Source organism: Mchenga conophoros, linkage group LG7 (assembly GCF_057382185.1).
Source record: "Mchenga conophoros isolate Kocher_MC1m ecotype Shallow Benthic linkage group LG7, M_conophoros_male_GT1.1, whole genome shotgun sequence".
NCBI lineage: Eukaryota > Metazoa > Chordata > Actinopteri > Cichliformes > Cichlidae > Mchenga > Mchenga conophoros.
In genome coordinates this window covers 19,340,509-19,358,531 of record NC_140532.1, presented here as the reverse complement: position 1 = coordinate 19,358,531, position 18,023 = coordinate 19,340,509, and the positions used below count along the sequence as shown (strand labels likewise).

The following is an 18,023-nucleotide window of genomic DNA, read 5'->3' as shown; positions in this document are numbered from 1 at the left end:
TAGGTGCAAAATATAGCAGAGGTCCCTCTGGCAGTAAAACCTGGCCTATTTAGGCCTGTCACATACACGTTCTCTATGAGACAGCCACTCAGTCAGCGGCAGCTCCGAATGCACTCTGTACCCTTTGACTGCTCACTCCTTAATCTGCCCATGTGCTTGCATATGGGACAGAGAGGCCTCCATGTTGTGTTTGTAGTATGAATTATGAATCCTGTTGCATAACCGCGGCCTGCTTCTAGGGCATATCACTACAACATCTACCCAGAGACCAAAGCTTGAATACATTTACCGGCCTAGACCTCTTGGAAATAATACTGTGAAGCTGTGCCTGCCTGCATTTGTTTATGGTTATATGGAGCAGATGGCCATGCAACAGGGTCATGTAGTCACACACTGGCTGCCTCACTTGTACTGTCACACGCACAAACCCCTATAGGCAGAAACGTAGCAATCTTCAAAGCATTGAAGGCGATTGAAGGCACAGCAGTTCATTCAGTCATTTTTCTTTTATACCTCACTGTTTAGGTGTGGGTAGGTGTGTGTGTGTGTGGGGGGTGGGGTGGGGGGGGGGGGGGGGGGTATTAAAAGTTGTTATCAGGATATATAACTGTATATTCCCATTTATGCTGGCAGCTATCCTGGAACTGTAGGAACTGGTGCTAAAACCTTCTGCCAAATCAATGCTAACTATGGTTGACTGCGCTGTATTTACAGCGTTAGATTTCAGCGGTGAGCCTGACTAAACGCAGCTGTAGCCTGAGAGTTACAGGCTCTTGAAGGTTACAAACTGTGCAGATCCCCGTCTGCCTGCTCTGGCCTGCTGTCTGTCAGCTGAAGTTCATATTCAGGGAGAAAGGTATTTGTTCAACCCTCTAAATATAGCTGGTGACAGATGCCGCTCAAAGGGGCACTGCCCATTTGAAAGGGGCCCTGCGAGCAGGCCGGCGCTGAACACAGTGCATGTAGACATGTCAGAGCTATAGCCTTCCTCTAATAGACAGAGGCCTTGCAGGTCACCAGCAGCCACATGGCAGTGCACATTTCACCAGAGCTCTTTAGAGTGGCAATACGAAGATTAAGACTTTGACTTCGATGAGCAAAAAAAGGTTACTTTTTTTGTATTTTTATACATTTATTTAACTCGGTATCAACGTAACCCACTATGGGAAACTAACACAGTTCAAGTTTCTTAAGACCTGTATCTATAAAAATACCAGTGTCCTAAGAAGAAGAAGGTGAGGGAGCATACATAGAAATAACCCCACAAAGCATAACGTGAGGGTTAACATCATTTTAAAGTGAAATCATGCACTTCTGTACCACCTATGCAAAATAAAACCAACCATCCACCTTTGAATAAATAATAAATTCTCATTGTTAAGTGCCCTCTGATAACTGTAATTTTGAATGTCTTGAGCAATAATCTGTAGAGTCATTGAAAACATAGACAGGCACCATTACTCAGGGGGCCCAGATTTGCGACAGTGTGAGACACCTGCTTTCAAGCTTTTTTTCTGGGTAGACCTTTGTCTTCAATTCAATTCAATTCAATTCAGTTTTATTTATATAGCGCCAAATCACAACATAAGTCGCCTCAAGGCGCTTCATAGATACAGAGAAAAACCCAACAATCATATGACCCCCTATGAGCAAGCACTTTGGCGACAGTGGGAAGGAAAAACTCCCTTTTAACAGGAAGAAACCTCCGGCAGAACCAGGCTCAGGGAGGGGTGACCATCTGCTGCGACCGGTTGGGGTGAGAGAAGGAAGACAGGATAAAGACATGCTGTGGAAGAGAGACAGAGATTAATAACAGATATGATTCAATGCAGAGAGGTCTATTAACACATAGTGAGTGCGAAAGGTGACTGGAAAGGAAAAACTCAATGCACCATGGGAATCCCCCGACAGCCTACATCTATTGCAGCATAACTAAGGGAGGATTCAGGGTCACCTGGTCCAGCCCTAACTATATGCTTTAGCAAAAAGGAAAGTTTTAAGCCTGATCTTGAAAGTAGAGATAGTGTCTGTCTCCCGAATCCAAACTGGAAGCTGGTTCCAGAGAAGAGGGGCCTGAAAACTGAAGGCTCTCCCTCCTATTCTACTTTTAAATACTCTAGGAACAACAAGTAGGCCTGCAGAGCGAGAGCAAAGTGCTCTAATAGGGTGATATGGTACTACAAGGTCATTAAGATAAGATAGGGCCTGATTATTTAAGACCTTGCATGTGAGGAGCAGGATTTTGAATTCAATTCTGGATTTAACAGGAAGCCAATGAAGGGAAGCCAAAACAGGAGAAATATGTTCTCTCTTTCTAGTCCCTGTCAGGACTCTTGCTGCAGCATTTTGGATTAGCTGAAGGCTTTTCAGTGAGTTTTTTGGACATCCTGATAATAATGAATTACAGTAGTCCAGCCTGGAAGTAATAAATGCATGAACTAGTTTTTCAGCGTCACTCTGAGACAGGATATTTCTAATTTTAGAGATGTTGTGCAAATGGATGAAAGCAGCCTTACATATTTGTTTAATATGTGCGTTGAAGGACATATCCTGGTCAAAAATAACTCCAAGGTTCCTCACAGCGTTACTGGAGGCCAAGGTAATGCCATCCAGAGTAAGAATCTGGTTAGATACCATATTTCTAAGCTTTTCAGGGCCGAGTACAATAACCTCAGTTTTATCTGAATTAAGAAGCAGAAAGTTAGCGGTCATCCAGGTCTTTATGTCTTTAAGACATTCCTGCAGTTTAACTAATTGGTGTGCGTTATCTGGCTTCATGGACAGATAGAGCTGGGTGTCATCTGCATAGCAGTGAAAATTTATGCTATGTCTTCTAATGATGCTGCCTAAGGGAAGCATGTATAGTGTAAACAGAATTGGTCCTAGCACTGAACCCTGTGGAACTCCATAATTAACCTCAGTGTGTGAAGAGGACTCTCTATTTACATGTACAAATTGGAGTCTATTAGATAGATATGATTCAAACCACTGCAGTGCAGTACCTGTAATACCTACAGCATGTTCTAATCGCTCTAATAGGATATTATGGTCAACAGTATCAAACACTGCACTAAGGTCTAGCAGGACAAGCACAGAGATGAGTCCACTGTCAGAGGCCATAAGAAGATCATTTGTAACCTTCACTAAAGCTGTTTCTGTGCTGTGCTGAGCTCTGAAACCTGACTGAAACTCTTCAAATAAACCATTCCTCTGCAGATGATCTGTTAGCTGTTTGACAACTACTCTTTCAAGGATTTTTGATATGAAAGGAAGGTTGGAGATTGGCCTATAATTAGCTAAGACTGCTGGGTCTGAGTAAAGGTTTAACTACAGCCACCTTGTAGGCCTGTGGTACATAGCTGATTATTAGAGATAGGTTGATCATATTTAAGATCGAAGAATTAATTAATGGCAGGACTTCTTTGAGCAGTTTTGTAGGAATGGGGTCTAAAAGACACGTTGATGGTTTGGAGGAAGTAATTATTGAAGTTAACTCAGAAAGATCAATTGGAGAAAAAGAGTCTAAATGAATATTAATGGTACTAAGAGTAGCTGTAGATAATATTACATCTATGGGATGATTATTGGTCATTTTTCCTCTAATGATAAGAATTTTATTTGTGAAGAAGTTCATGAAGTCATTACTAGTTAACGTTGAAGGAATTGTTGGCTCAACAGTGCTCTGACTTTTTGTCAGCCTGGCTACAGTGCTGAAGAGAAACCTGGGGTTGTTCTTATTTTCTTCAATCAGTGATGAATAGTAAGATGTTCTGGCTTTGTGGAGGGCTTTCTTATAAAGCAACAAACTATTTCTCCAGGCTAAATGATGATCCTCTAAATTTGTGGCACACCATTTCCTCTCCAGCTTACGAGTAATCTGCTTTAGACTATGTGTTTGAGAATTATACCACGGAGTCAGGTACTTCTGATTTGAGACCTTAGTTTTCACTGGAGCTACAGTATCCAGAGTCGTACGTAGTGAGGAGGTAGAATTATTAACAAGATAATCGACCTCTGTTGGAGTAGCGTTCAGGTAGCTGCTCTGCTCTATGTTGGTACAGGGCATTGAAGATGATAACAGTGGGTGGATTATATTCTTAAACTTAGTTACAGCGCTTTCAGAAAGACATCTACTGTGATAAAGTCTACTCTCCACCGCTGTGTAATCAATTATTGTAAATGTAAATGTTATCAGGAAAGGATCCGACAGGAGAGGGTTTTCAGGAAACACTGTTAAATGTTCAGTTTCTATGCCATATGTTAAAGGCCCCTTTCAAGTTAAGTGGTGGGTGGGTTCTTTTACATTTTGAGAGAAGCCAATTGAGTCTAATAACCAGAGGTGGGACCAAGTCATTGTTTTGCAAGTCTCAAGTAAGTCTCAAGTCTTTATCCTCAAGTCTCAAGTCAAGTCTCAAGTAATGTCAGGCAAGTCAGAGTCGAGTCTCAAGTCACTGGTGTAAAAGTCCGAGTCAAGTCACAAGTCTGAAACTTTGAATTTCAAGTCCTTTCGAGTCTTTTAAAAAAATAAAAAATAAAAAATAATGTTGCAGTTATATGCTAAATGTAAATATTAGACCATGTAATTTTTAAATCTGTGTTTTTCTCAACACATGACAAAATAGTGAACTTAGAAAATATACACAAATTGTGAAATTGCACCTCTTTAAAATGCAGCTCAATTAAACCTAGCTCCAAGAATAATTTTCACCGACAGTTCTGAGATAAGCTGCATGTTATTCTTGGATGCGGTTGTAGGACCGACTTTAAAATCGCATGACAAAAATATCATACACATTAAAAAAAACTGCATCACCAACGTAGCCTGGACAACATTTGCTAGTTAGATAAAGTCAGCTATCTCATCTTAGCATATTTATATGCATATTTATAATCATACGGTTCTTGGAGTGAGTGCACACACTCATGAAGTTTAGTAACTTCAGGTCACTGCAACAAGCCCAGGTACAGTTTACCGACGGATGGGTGCAGGACCTTGAAATGCACCGTGTAAAACGAAAGACCATCGTACGTATCATAAGTTTACCAGTCTCACAAATTGTCGTCATAAATACACATTCATTAACCGTTTATTAATATAACCTTTGAGCTCAACGGTAATTAATTAGTAGTGGAAATAATTTCTGGTAGCATCACAGAAATGTAGCAGTGACAATAATACTGTATGCTGTAATCGTACTAGGCAATTAGTGATACAAAACAACTGTTTTATCCTGTGAATAAAAGTATATGTTTTTGTCAGTGTACCATAATAACAGAGGAGAAACGCAATATTGTGTCAGGACAATTCACTATTTATGCACAATAAACAAAGGAGCATAGCGCGACAATTTCTGTTCAGCGCCAGACTTGCTTGTAACCTATATCACCAATTATGTTATGAAAATGACGTATTAACTACTAAAAAACACTGACCTTCGTGTAAATGCTTGGAGCAGACTAACCTGTGAGCTGGAGTGTTCTGGAACGTTATATTTGATCTTTGAATGGCTGCAATCCAGTCGCCTCTTTGTTACTTCGGAAACATGGCTCGAACAATTTCTCTTCAACGACGTAATCCGATAACAACCGATCTCTTTACCCGTCGGCTTCCCGTGGCTGTCATGCGACCGGCTATTGCAGTTAATAATACAACGGCTTCTTGACATTTTTGTGTTTCTTTTTATCGCTGTATAACTGATTTTAATTGAAAGCCTGCGTGCGCTAGTACCGCTTGACCGCTTGCCACGAGTTCCCAGAATCCTTTGCGGTTCTACCCGTGAATGACGTCACATTTTCAATCTCTATATAATATGCATGTTAAATTTTATATTTGGGGTAAAATATCAAGTCTTTTCAAGTAAACCGGTTCAAGTCCAATTCAAGTCCCAAGTCATTGGTGTAAAAGTCCAAGTCAAGTCACAAGTCTTAGAACATTTTTTCAAGTCAAGTCTAAAGTCATAAAATTAATGACTCGAGTCTGACTCGAGTCCAAGTCATGTGACTCGAGTCCACACCTCTGCTAATAACAGATTAAATGCCATGTTGAGGCTGTCATTTTTAGCATCTACATGGATATTAAAATCACCCACAATAATTATTTTATCTGAGCTGAGAACTAAAATCAGATAAAAAGTCTGAGAAATCAGACAGAAACTCTGTGTGAGGCCCAGGTGGACGATATGTGATAACAAGTAAGACTAGTTTCTGAGTTTTACAGCTGGGGTGGGCAAGGCTAAGCATCAGGCTTTCAAATGAATTAAAAGTCCGTTTTCGTCTTGCTGTGCATCCTGCAGCCTGTGTGTATATGCATGCAAATGTGTGGATGTTTCTTTGTGTATGTGCAATTGTACACTGCGTGAGAGAGATGAGAAGCAGCTGGCAAGGTTGGGCTGAGTGGTGTGGGAAACCCCTGCTGTGTACATTGTCATTACAGTGATTGGGGTCTCATTTGTTTTTTACCCCTAGAGTTGGGGCCGCAGGGCCACACTGGAATGAGCTAAGTTTGCCTAATCCAGCCCTCCTCACCTGGCATGTTTATGGCTCTGCTGCAGGATGGAGGGGTTGGAGGGGTATAAGTCAGTGGGGCCAGTTCATCTCGCAGTCTTACAGGCAGACACACACTTTAACCACGTTGGCGTGAGTACATGCACACTTGCACATGTATGCATTTGCTCATCTGCATGCACAAACACCACAAGTGTCAAGTGCGTTCAGTGCACATGCGCTAATGTGTTCTTGCAGCATCACAAACACGCGCTATGCACACACTGTACATTCAAACTTATTGATGTGAACTTTGAACTCCCTGTTCTTTCATTCCTAACACACACTTGCACAAGGTTTGCAAGCTCAGTATCTGCCTCATGCAGAGGTGACGGGGAGGTCAGCCTGTCTGACTTTGAGCAGAATCCCCCTGTGGCTTGCCCCAGCCATTCCCCCTGGCATGTGTAACAGGACCTGCCCAAGCAGCCTCTCCTCTTCCCCCAGCTCCTGTCCTCCTCCTACTGCTGCCTGCCCCTTGGCCCTGGTATAAATAGATGGGTCATGACTGCTGTGCTATCTGTATCGAGGGTGGTGGGGGGTGAATAGTCCACCCTGTCTATCTACAAGATTCCTCGTGTCTGCACCACTTCTGCTGCAGCAGGACATAAAAAGAAAAACAGGTATTTCTGACCACATCATTTGTGACTAGAGACTGTACACTAATGTCACCATGTTGAGTGTGTATGGGTGTACTTGCAAAGTTGAACTATAGTGTAGTGTGTGAGTGATCTTTTTACCCTGAATACAATGTTTTTTATAGATATTATTTTTTTTTCTTTTTTTCTTTTTTTTTACCCATCAGGATTTTTGTACACGAGGAAGACCCTCCAGTGGTGTAGTGGTTAACACATATGCTTGGGAAGTCAAAGGGCACTTGTTCAGTTCCAGCTGGAGACATACATCCCTTTAGGGCTTGTATCTAGCATCTAACTCTGACAAAGTATGCAGAGCCACCTGCTGTGGTGACCCCTTGTGGCAAGTAAGAAGCTTTTTGTTTTATTTTATTATTCTTGAAGGTTGGCCTGGTAGTTTTTGGTTATCAAACAAACGGTTAAATGAATGCTATAGAAAACCTGTGTCCACATTGACTTTCAGTACAGATGATGTAGTAATTGTCTGATTAGATATTAGCCAATAAGTAAGCATATGATTTCAAATTTACCGCTTGAAATTTCGTGCTACTTGCAGATCTCGTCGGTTTGACTAGGTCACTGGATATGCAACATAGTTGTACTTGTGCGTCGTAAACTTTATTACATCTTTGGCCAAAAGTCAACTATTTGCCTCTATACATAAGTATAGAAACAAAAAATGCAAATTGCATGACTTTAATGAACTTTGTAGATCCTTCTGAGTGCCAGAAATATCCCCTTGCAGTAAAAACTACATTGCTAGTGCTACTGCACTGTCACCTCTAGCTTTTATGGTGAAACATCAGAAGTCAGTCTTGACTGTGACCAAATAAAAGGCGAGAAGGTTTAAATATTGATTTTACTGTTGTAGTGGTTTGTATTATCATTTATTTATTTTAGGTAAATGAAGAGCATTTAATATATACTAACATTTCTTTCTGTAACCATCTTTTATGTCGGTGATACAATGTTGTTGAGGTTAATACTGCTGCCTCACAGCCAGAAGGTTCTGGTAATGAACGACAGTATATTCATGCTGGTATGTTCTATAAGTGCAGAATAGATGAGATACAGTAAAGCTTTGAGTGGTCAGTAAAACGACAAAACATGATGGAAATTTGTAATTTGCAGGAATGAATAATAAGAATCTGAGGTTGGATATTACATTAAAGTGGTCTTTAAAAAAAATCTACCCACTCGCTGACCTTAAACCACCAGAACCTCAAAGATCAGGTTGCAAGGTTATAGCTGAACTGATTGGCAATGTAGCACTTAGACTCAAGTGTGATTAAGTTAAAGTGAGTTTTTAAGCAGCGCCTAGCTTTGCTGTGAACACTGTGTGAAAATATGATTAGATAAATCAGCAAAATGTTTTACCTTACTTCCTTTTTCCAAGCTTATGTGCATGTGTTTCAAACTGTGACCTTCTGTATGAGATTTGGTTTCACGTGTGCATCCATATATGTGTTTTATGGGACATTGTGAGGCAAAGATGTGCAGAAAGCAGAACTTGAGCTGAGGGAAGTGTGAGGCTGAAGCAGTACTTTAGTTACAGAGCCAGCTTGTTGAGTTTGCACGACAACCAAAGAAGAGTTCCAGATTGTCCTCTATAACTGCGGTAAAAAAAAAACAAGTGTGCAACATGAGTATGGACCTGTGGGTGTGTGTATATATGCTTGCATTTCATGTTAGTTCTCTACAGTACATGTGCGTGGGTGTAAGCGTGAATATTTTCCTGTCACTGGAAGATAGCAACTGGCTCTGACTTCACTTGAAAATGATATTTTTCATTATTTATTGGTCGGGACCCCAGGGTCATATACTATATTAGATTAAAGTATGTTCAATCAGCAGATGTAGAGGACAATGTGTCTTGACCCTACATTATGAAGTCTGGGCCCCGCGCCACAGAGAGTTTTGCAGGACTGCAAAATAATATGAGGTATATGCTTTAGCATACGGTTTTCTCTATGATTTAGGTCCTAAAATCATTGCAAGTTGAGCTCCGCAGTGGAGTTTGTTCTAAGTTCAGGCCTTCTGCAAAGCAGTGTTATTCTAGAGCATCTAAATATATGAATTTAAGTGTTGTCCATCATAAGTAAATTAAGTCCTTGTAAATTATGCAAGCTCCGTTTGTCATTACTAAATGTGTGTGCAAATGTATATGTGTGCTAACTGTAGGTTGCCATATTTCTTCTCTCAGGTTGTTTCTGTCTGCAAAGTATCTGTTTAGTCCTTTTGTGTCTGTTATACTGTACAGGTGTGTGCCTGCGCATATTTACAACCCACAGCTCTATGGTGTAAGTAAGGTGGTGTTGAATAATGCAGGGAACCTCAGACTCACCACTGAGCAGACGCAATGGGGCCTCTCAGCTCAAGACATACTGCTTTGTATTGTGCTGTGCTGTACACTTCTGTCTTCCCAGTACATTAGATTATATACAGTAATCAGCCGACTGTATGGCACGAAACACGCACAATGGTGTGGTTTTATCAAAGAACACATGAGCATGAACCGCACTGTAAATAAATATAACCCCCATATACAAACTGCAAGCAAAGCCAGACACGTCTTCACCCAAAGGTCCAAAACGCAGCGTTTGAACTGGCTGCAGTGTTTGCAATTGATCTCACATATGTCAAATCTAAAAGTCATCATGCAGGAGTATTTTTCTGTTTCCCCCTTTGTCTTTGTTGCAGAAGTAACAGATTTTCCCTCTTGGGTTTTTCCACATGGAGACTACCTGACATGCTGCTGAAACCATGATGGAGGGAGGAGGTTATAGGCCAGTGGGCCCTTCCAGCCCCTTTTCTCGATGCATGTTATATAGCAGGTGAGAAACATTAACGGAGGCAGCAGCAGCTGCAGACCTCTGCTCCACACATGTGGGCCAGGATATGAGCTAGCTTGAGCTCTCCCACTCTCAACTTTAGTGAGCAAGGTTATCGCTCAGAACCACAGGAAACAGTGCTGCCAAACTGGAAACAGCATAGCTCTGTTTAATATACGTTACTTTGAACACTGATCTTAATAGTATATAGGTTTGCCAGAACTTGATCTAAAATGATATTTGCTTATTTGTCATGTGACTGGCCACACCCACCCTAGCTTCTAAAAGCTATGTGATATTTGTGAATATAATAATGTTTCTGAGTGTTTTTGAGGTTAGCGTGTTTGCTATACAATGTTCATTATGAATATACCATTTAAGTTATTTACTGGTTGCATTTGAATATGGAAATGTCTTGGCTGCGCAATTTGCTTGAGACATGTGTGCCTTGTTGGGTCATCTGAATTACCCCCCTCAGCCCGGGCCATGAACCCGGAGACCCAGTTGTCACATTGTGTTTTGAGCGCACAGACTCTGGCCGTGGTGGTGAGGTGTCCCAGAGGAGAGTGGCATGTTTCTGTGAATCATAACCGCTGTTCTGTGTTCAGTGAGCCTTGTCAAAGCGGATTACCTGCATGAACGGGGACCTGAAAGGACTTTGTTTTTAAAGACTGTCCTTTGGGGTGAGGTAGTAGGTTGTATAGTTTTAGGGTCGTACCCTTCCTGTCAGATAACTATACAACTTACTGTCTTTCCTGAAGTGGCTGTAATGTCGTCAGATGCCTTTGGTGGAGTGCACGGATCGAGATCGACGCACTGCTTGCTAACGGCTCAGTAGCCCGAGTTTGATAGCAGAAAGTTATTAAGGACTGTAGCCGCTTTGTGGAAGTCGTTGATTGCCAATAAAGTACAACTGTGTTTTCATTGTAAGCGTTCATTCTTTTTGTGTAAAACACAACAACAGCAAAAATGTCCTCTTCATATCTCAGCAGACACTTTGCGCTGCATAATCGTTTCCAAAGGTTCCTCCTGTTTAGCCGCCAGTCTCTTTGTTCATTTTCTTTGCACTTGTAAAAATCTAAAAGAAATCATCACAATTTGGGGATTTTAGTAATTAAAACTCGACAAAAATCTCAGTGTTTGCTTTTCATGTAGGTATGGTTTTTGTCAAATTCTGTATATTCATTTACAGATTGTATATGTCATCATAACGCTTTTATCATTACCAAAGATTTTACCCAGCCTGTAGGGCCTTTACTGATGTTCGTACGGGGTGAGGTAGTAGGTTGTGTGGTTTCAGGGTAGTGATTTTGCCCAATCAGGAGATAACTATACAACCTACTGCCTTCCCTGAAGGGCAGCAATACTTCACCATTCACACACATCAGGAGGCATTTTGTTCATATCATTAAAAAAAACTCCATATTGACAAACTAAACCACATGAATCACCTGAGTCTAAGAAATTTTATACAAAGATGTCAAATCAGACGATAGCAGCGGAAGGAACCAGCAGGTAAAGTCTGTGCAGTAAGGAAAATGTCTTTGACTCAGATTTTTTTTTTATTTTTTTGCTTCAAAATTAATAATAAAAAATAAGGTGATTGATCATTGCTCCTTGGTGTTCTCTTCTTTGGTTTATTCTCTCATCGGATGTTTCAAACTTTTGAAGCTCCTTTGGTTTTCAAACTATCTTCCTGAGGTAAACTTTACATACAGTTTACATACAGTGCTGGTCTCTTATGAGAAAAGGCAGAACTTAAACAGCACTATGCAAAATCGTGGAACGCCATTGGTCTGTTCTGACCTCTTTATCTTTCGAGAAATATTGGAAACACAAGTGGCATCCTGGGATCAGCCGGGGACCTCGGTGTGTTCTAAAACTCCAGAGCACAAGATATGGAAAGAAGAACCTTGGCACTACAGGGGGCTGAAGCATATGGTAGTAGATGGTGTTCTCTTTCTGGCCAGCAGCACATATAAATACACAGACACACACACACAGATGGATAACAAGGTGAGTGCCAGCCGCTATCCCAACGTGGACATCAGACATAGCTCACTGTCTGAGACTGCAGCCCGGTATCTCATATCAAGGTCAGGCTTGAGGTTGTCACTCACAGCGAGAGTTCTTGCACACCCTTGGATTTTTTTAGCCAGTTGTCACATAACAAGTGACAGCTTTGCGCAAGAAGCAACTATTTCTCATTTTTGACATAATCCAGTCCCTACAGGCACTAAAACTCCAGCGTGTTGCACTGCCACCTGTATATCATTTCCTATGTCAGAGTTTCACACATATCAGACGTTAGCAGCCATGCTGAGCTTCTTGTGCAGCCACCAGATGTCTCTGACACAAAGAGGGGAATGGCTTGACAGCACATCACTGGAGTAACACTGCTCAGAGCTGTAACATTGTAGCGTGGGAAGAAGTCTACCACAGCACTGCATTCTGTGTGTCTAGACCAGTGTTGGGTGTATTTGTATGTGGGCTGCACCCACTGGGTAGCTGTACCCCTGCCAGCCAACAGGCTGAATTGATTTGGTCCTCGGCCATGGTGATGGAGCAAAAGGGAGCTGAATACTAAGCCTGCTGAGACAATGACTCTGTGTGCATCCTGTCTCTTGGGTTGCATCTCTAAAGGCCATGCACCATCCTTCATCTCCTCCTGCTTTGCCACTTCACCCAAAACACTACAAAAAGCTCTGACATCCGCTTTGGGATACCCCCCACCCCCACCCATGTCAATGCAATAAGGAACTAATGAAATGCTTGCAAGGCTCAGGCTGACACATATGAGTCAGAATTCAATAATATACTGTTGCTTTTTCCAAAGTTGCCAGGAATTTGAAAAGAAGAATACTTGCAGCAGCGCTTTTATAAGAGCTTGCATGATGTCATTCCTGTATAAATGGAATGGTGTTATTGATTGAGTGTAAGTGGATAGGATTGAAAGCTCTGTGTGGGCAGGTCCTGCAAATAAACCACTGAGCAGTTTACGTTTGCTGAAATGAAGCAAAGCTAAGCGTGGTTTCAAAATAGCTTCCGCCACCACATTAAATATGCGATGATAAAATGAGTTTGAAGTATAGAACCAAGGAAATGAAATTATTTTGTTTGCGTATTTATATTTTCTGCACACAGAGTCATTTCTAATTAATCACATTTAACACTGATCCCTCCAGTCACTAGACCTCTCTCACTCTTTAAAGACATGGCAAAGGTGCCACCTAGTGGACGCTCTACACTTTTCTTTGTGCCATATTTGCTGAATATTTTATTTCTATATGAACCATTTTGGCCACATTGAATTATTTGACCGTTTGCAAATTCATATTCTTTCCATATATTGATGAGTGAATCGAGTAATTATTGCAGTAACACCAGTTAGGCCTCCAATAAGTTGACCACAAAGGGGTGATTGTGACTGGATGACTGGATGCAGGCAGCCTGGGAAAGCGGCTGTTGAGTTCTCGTGAGTGGGCAGACAACAGTGATGCACCTACATCATAAATACAAGAAATGAATGCTGCGGGCGTCAGTGTTCTGTCAGTGTGAATGTTTGTGCTAAGGAAAACAAAGACAGACATTGTTGTTGCTGATAGTGGAGATTACTTTTTGGGCAGTTTAGCCTGATGTGATCTTTGGCACCATAGTACAAAACTGGTTGATTAAAATAAAATGTGTTTTCTACAAAGTATTTGTTAAAGTCTGCAGTTTTTCTAGAAGATGCTTAAAAAACATGTCATGTCCTTGCAAGTTCTTCAGCTGCTGTTTCTTACCAGCAGGTGGCAGTAGAGGTCGTGTAAAACTACCATAAGGACTCGAAAAAACATCCCCAGCCTGCTGTCGAAAGTCCCATCCAGGGCCTAAAACTTAACTTGTGTAACTGTTGATATCGAGGCCAACAATTCTAGCATCAACTAGCACGTTTTCTTTCAGTCGTTTTACCTCCAACATTGGGTCACATGTCATAGAATCATACTGTCATACTGTTAACACACCAACACAATGTAGTTGTAATTACGGACTCATTTTTGATCATGTTCTTCCTGATTTCCAGTTGGGGAAGAAAACACAGTATTAAGCAGACAAATCCATGATGTTCACTGTGGAGCGCTGAGTCTTCGAAAGAGCTGTAATTCTAAGGATGGGTTCTCTTTCGTAACCACAAAGTACTTCATCACACAGTTGCTTGTTCAGAGTTTGTTTTATTACAGCTAGGTTCACTTCATGGACAGACATGTTGTAAGCAGCTGTCATTAAATTATCTAGATGTGGAAAGTCTCCCCTTAATTAGGAAACCAGCTGTGATCCAGACAGAGAGTCTTGACCGGAGCCCATTACTGTGGACTCTGTCTGCTCTACTGAGCTGTGTTGCAACGAGCCGTATCTTCTCGGTCTAATGTTTCTCAATGTCCTCCTCACACAGTGAAGTCGCCAGCAGTTGTGGAGAAGCCTGGTAAACTGGAGCTGGTATCAGTGTGGATGTCCATAGGAGCAAAAAGTCATTCCCATGTAATAACTTGACTTTTTTTTCTTAAAAGCTTAAAAGTTTCTTAAAAGCTTCTCGTGATTAAAGATTAAAATATACTTACCATATTTGGCTTTTCTGAAGCCTTAACTGTTCCCAGAAGTGAGTAACCTGGGAATAACTGGACTAACAATGCACAGTGCTCTTAATAATTTGGGCTGTTAGGTAAGGTAAGCCAAGCCTGAGTCACTAAAACGGCACCACAGTTATACTGATACACAGGAGACTGAGAGTGGAGGGTATGATTTAGCTGTGGGTGCTAAAAAAAAAAGAAAAAAGATATATCAAGGGTCGTGGAAGACGGCAATGGGGTGACAAGAATAAGACACAGACGCACACATAGGTAAAACAAACGTTATAGTGTTTACAGGTGTAGCAGTTCATGGGATAGGTTAGGTCAAAGCTGACACACCCACTGAAACTATGTCATAAATTAAATCGCTGTGTTAAACAAAAGATCCAACAAGATTTTGGTCAGTTATCAAAAAATGACTGATTAAAATGTTGAACATGCTCCAAGCAAACAGATAATGTAGTGAGTGAGCCTTCGGGTTATGTTGTTTTTTAGGCATTTATTATTGAGACCAAGCATGAACATATACAGTAGCTGTTGCTACAAATTAAGAACCAGTATAATACCATATTACACAACAGAAGCCATGAGCTGTTTTTTTAATGGATATGTTTGTTTGTGTTGTTTTCTGAGCACTGAGTAGTTTTGCGTTTGATAATTGCAATATTCTTTGGTATCTTCATGCAACTTCACTGGTTATAAAGAATTGAATAGGTTTACTGAAAACCTAGATGAAAACAGATTATGCACGAGCTTGTTCACACATATACACAAACATGCAAATGTGGCCTTGTTAGAGATCTGGTGTTTCAAACATAGGGCTCAGGGGTCAGAATCAGCCTGGTGAAGACCTTTTTTGTCATTTTTTTTTTCTAATATTAACGTATTTTAGGGATTGAATGTGTAGTTAAACTCCTTTAAGCTGACAGAAAGGAGCACACTTAAGCTTAAAGTGGGCTCCTCGATATAAAATACATTAACAACCCTGTTATAGATTAGGACTGTAGAATAAATGCCTGATTACCATCAGCTAGCAACTTACAGTCTTAAAAATGAACGGGGTTAGATTATTTTGTTGAATAATATGAACACCAGCCATCACTGAACTTATGCTGTACATGCTGAGTGTGCATGGAGGTTGTGAAAGTCCACTGTAGTCCCAAGACACATGCAGAGCAGCCAGCGCCTGGTTCCAGACCTCGAGTCCAGAGAGTGACGCCCACGTTGCAAAGACGTGTAATGGCGAGCTGGGACAGGGAATGGGGGTGAAGAAACAGTAGAGCAGAGAGATGCAACTGACAGCCAGGGTCACACACTCAGCATCTGGCATGAGCTGGGAAAACAGAGCAGCTACAGTAATGGGCAGTTTATTGCAACAGTTTAGCTGGAAATCCTGATTACTTGGCCTGAGGTCAGTGTGAAAGACTAGGATTTCTCCAGCTGCTTTTCTCGTCCTAAAATGTGCACAATTAGCACAACCTTGAAAAGCTAAATATCCCACAAAAAAGATACAATGCTGCCAAGCCATCTGGAAATGCAAAGATATTGTCCTTTTTCTCACAAATAGGGGGATCATGTAAGATTTCCACTCCTGTCATTTTCATGCGGGACTGGGAAACATTTAGTTTCTCCAAGCTGAAAGTTTCCCTGTGCTCAACTATGAGTTTAATGTAAGAGCATACAAGCATGAGTTTCTTACTTGACTATTTTTATCATGATCCAGAATGCAATTTTAATAACTGTGATGAGGAAAATTGAAGTCCAAGCACATATACACTGCTCAAAAAAACTTAAAGAAAACAGATCTGGACCAGGGCATCATTGAGGTCTTGGACATTCTGAGGTGCAACCTGGTGGTGTCAGATGGAGCCAAACACAATGTCCCAGATATCTTCTGTTGGATTTAGGTAAGGCGAGCGTGGAGACCAGTCAATAGTATCAATTCCTACATCCTCCAGTAACTGACACGCACACAAACGCTACCAAAAACAACACTTCTTTGGTGGTAGTAATAATCACTAATGTCAGTACCATGTAAATTCAAACCATCTTCTTCAGCTAGGCTAACAGCTAGTCCTAGCTAGGCTAAATTTAGCTTTACTTAAAGTACATAAACACAACTGGAACAAAATTCTTTACTATTTATATCTGTCTGTAATTGGAAATAATTTAATTATTATCATATTAACTATTATGAACTAATGTATTGTTATACAGCCTACATAGAGTTGTTGTTTGGTACTTTTACAGACAATTAGTTATTCATCAAAAATGTTAGGTAAAGTTACAGATTTTACAGTTCTGGTCCTTATTTCTTAGAGCCCCTCACATAACTCACATGACAGAAACCAGGAAACACCTCGTTATTCTTCGTCAATAAAGACACACACAAAGACAATTCGATTAAATTACCAGTTTCCACTGAGTGAGCCCAGATGCAGGAGAGAAAAGTGGAAGACAACAACATGTTGCATACACTAAAAGTAAGTTTGACTGAAAAATATTATTCAGAAGAAGTTTAAGTCAGCAGGAGCGAGAATAAGCAGGACTGACTGTACTTTCAGTTTTCAGCTTCACTCAGAAACTCGATGGCTTCAAGATCAGATGAGGATCTTCACTGTCCGGTGTGTCAGAGCATCTTCACAGATCCTGTTCTTCTGTCACGTAGCCAGAGATTCTGTAGAGGCTGTCTGAAGAGCTGGTGGAGAGCAGACCCAACAAACAAGTGTCCAATTTGTATGAGAAGATCTTCGAGGGAAGATCCAGCTCGTAATCTGGCTTTAAAGAACCTGTGTGAGGACAGGGCAGTGAGGACAGGGCCCACTAGAGGACGTCGGGCCCTTGGGCCACTCTCATCAAGTCCGTTTTTGATTTTTTGGTCAGAGACATTCACGCACACAAAATTTTAGTGGCCTCCACCTGTAAAACCATTCCTGATTTGTGTATTGTCTCATTGTTCACCCTGTAGGGCATCTATTGTTAACTTCATGAACACCAAAGGAGCAGAAACTGATCAACAACCCTCTCAACTGACCAGATCAACACCCCATCGGTTCAACTAACTTCTTTCTTTTTTTTTCCTTCTTTTTTTTTGAGAACTGTCAAATAAAAAAACTTTTTTTTCTCGCTCTCTCTCTCTTTCTTGTCGTCAGGATTTTTTTCAGGTTTTTTTCTGGTCTGTAATACTAATTTTCTACCGCACGAGGATAAAGTTCATCCATACCTTTTTAAAAAATTGAGCCTCCTCACTGTCATGTAAGGTGACCACATGTCCTTCTTTATGTGGGACTGCACAGCATTTGTAATCATTCCCCCACTTTCCCACATCTTGACACAATATCCCTATATTCTAAGTACTGTGCACTCACAGTAAACAAGCTGTCCTAACTTGACCATCTTAGGTACGTAGT

At 41.0% G+C, this 18,023-nt stretch overlaps 1 protein-coding gene across 9 annotated transcripts in view; it reads left to right on the top strand.

The window, feature by feature from the left end:
• Positions 1-18,023, top strand: part of pparab (peroxisome proliferator-activated receptor alpha b) — an 87,098-nt gene that overhangs the window by 32,244 nt on the left and 36,831 nt on the right. For 4 of the 9 annotated variants that reach the window (XM_085282764.1, XM_085282763.1, XM_085282756.1 and 1 more), the window contains exon 3: positions 9,876-10,009. The exons of 4 other annotated variants lie outside the window; for them this stretch is intronic. The gene's annotated coding sequence lies outside the window, so the exon portion shown is untranslated. Of the gene's footprint in view, positions 1-592; positions 7,523-9,875; positions 10,010-18,023 lie in introns of those variants that run through there. One more of the 9 variants, XM_085282760.1, reaches the window with a different exon arrangement.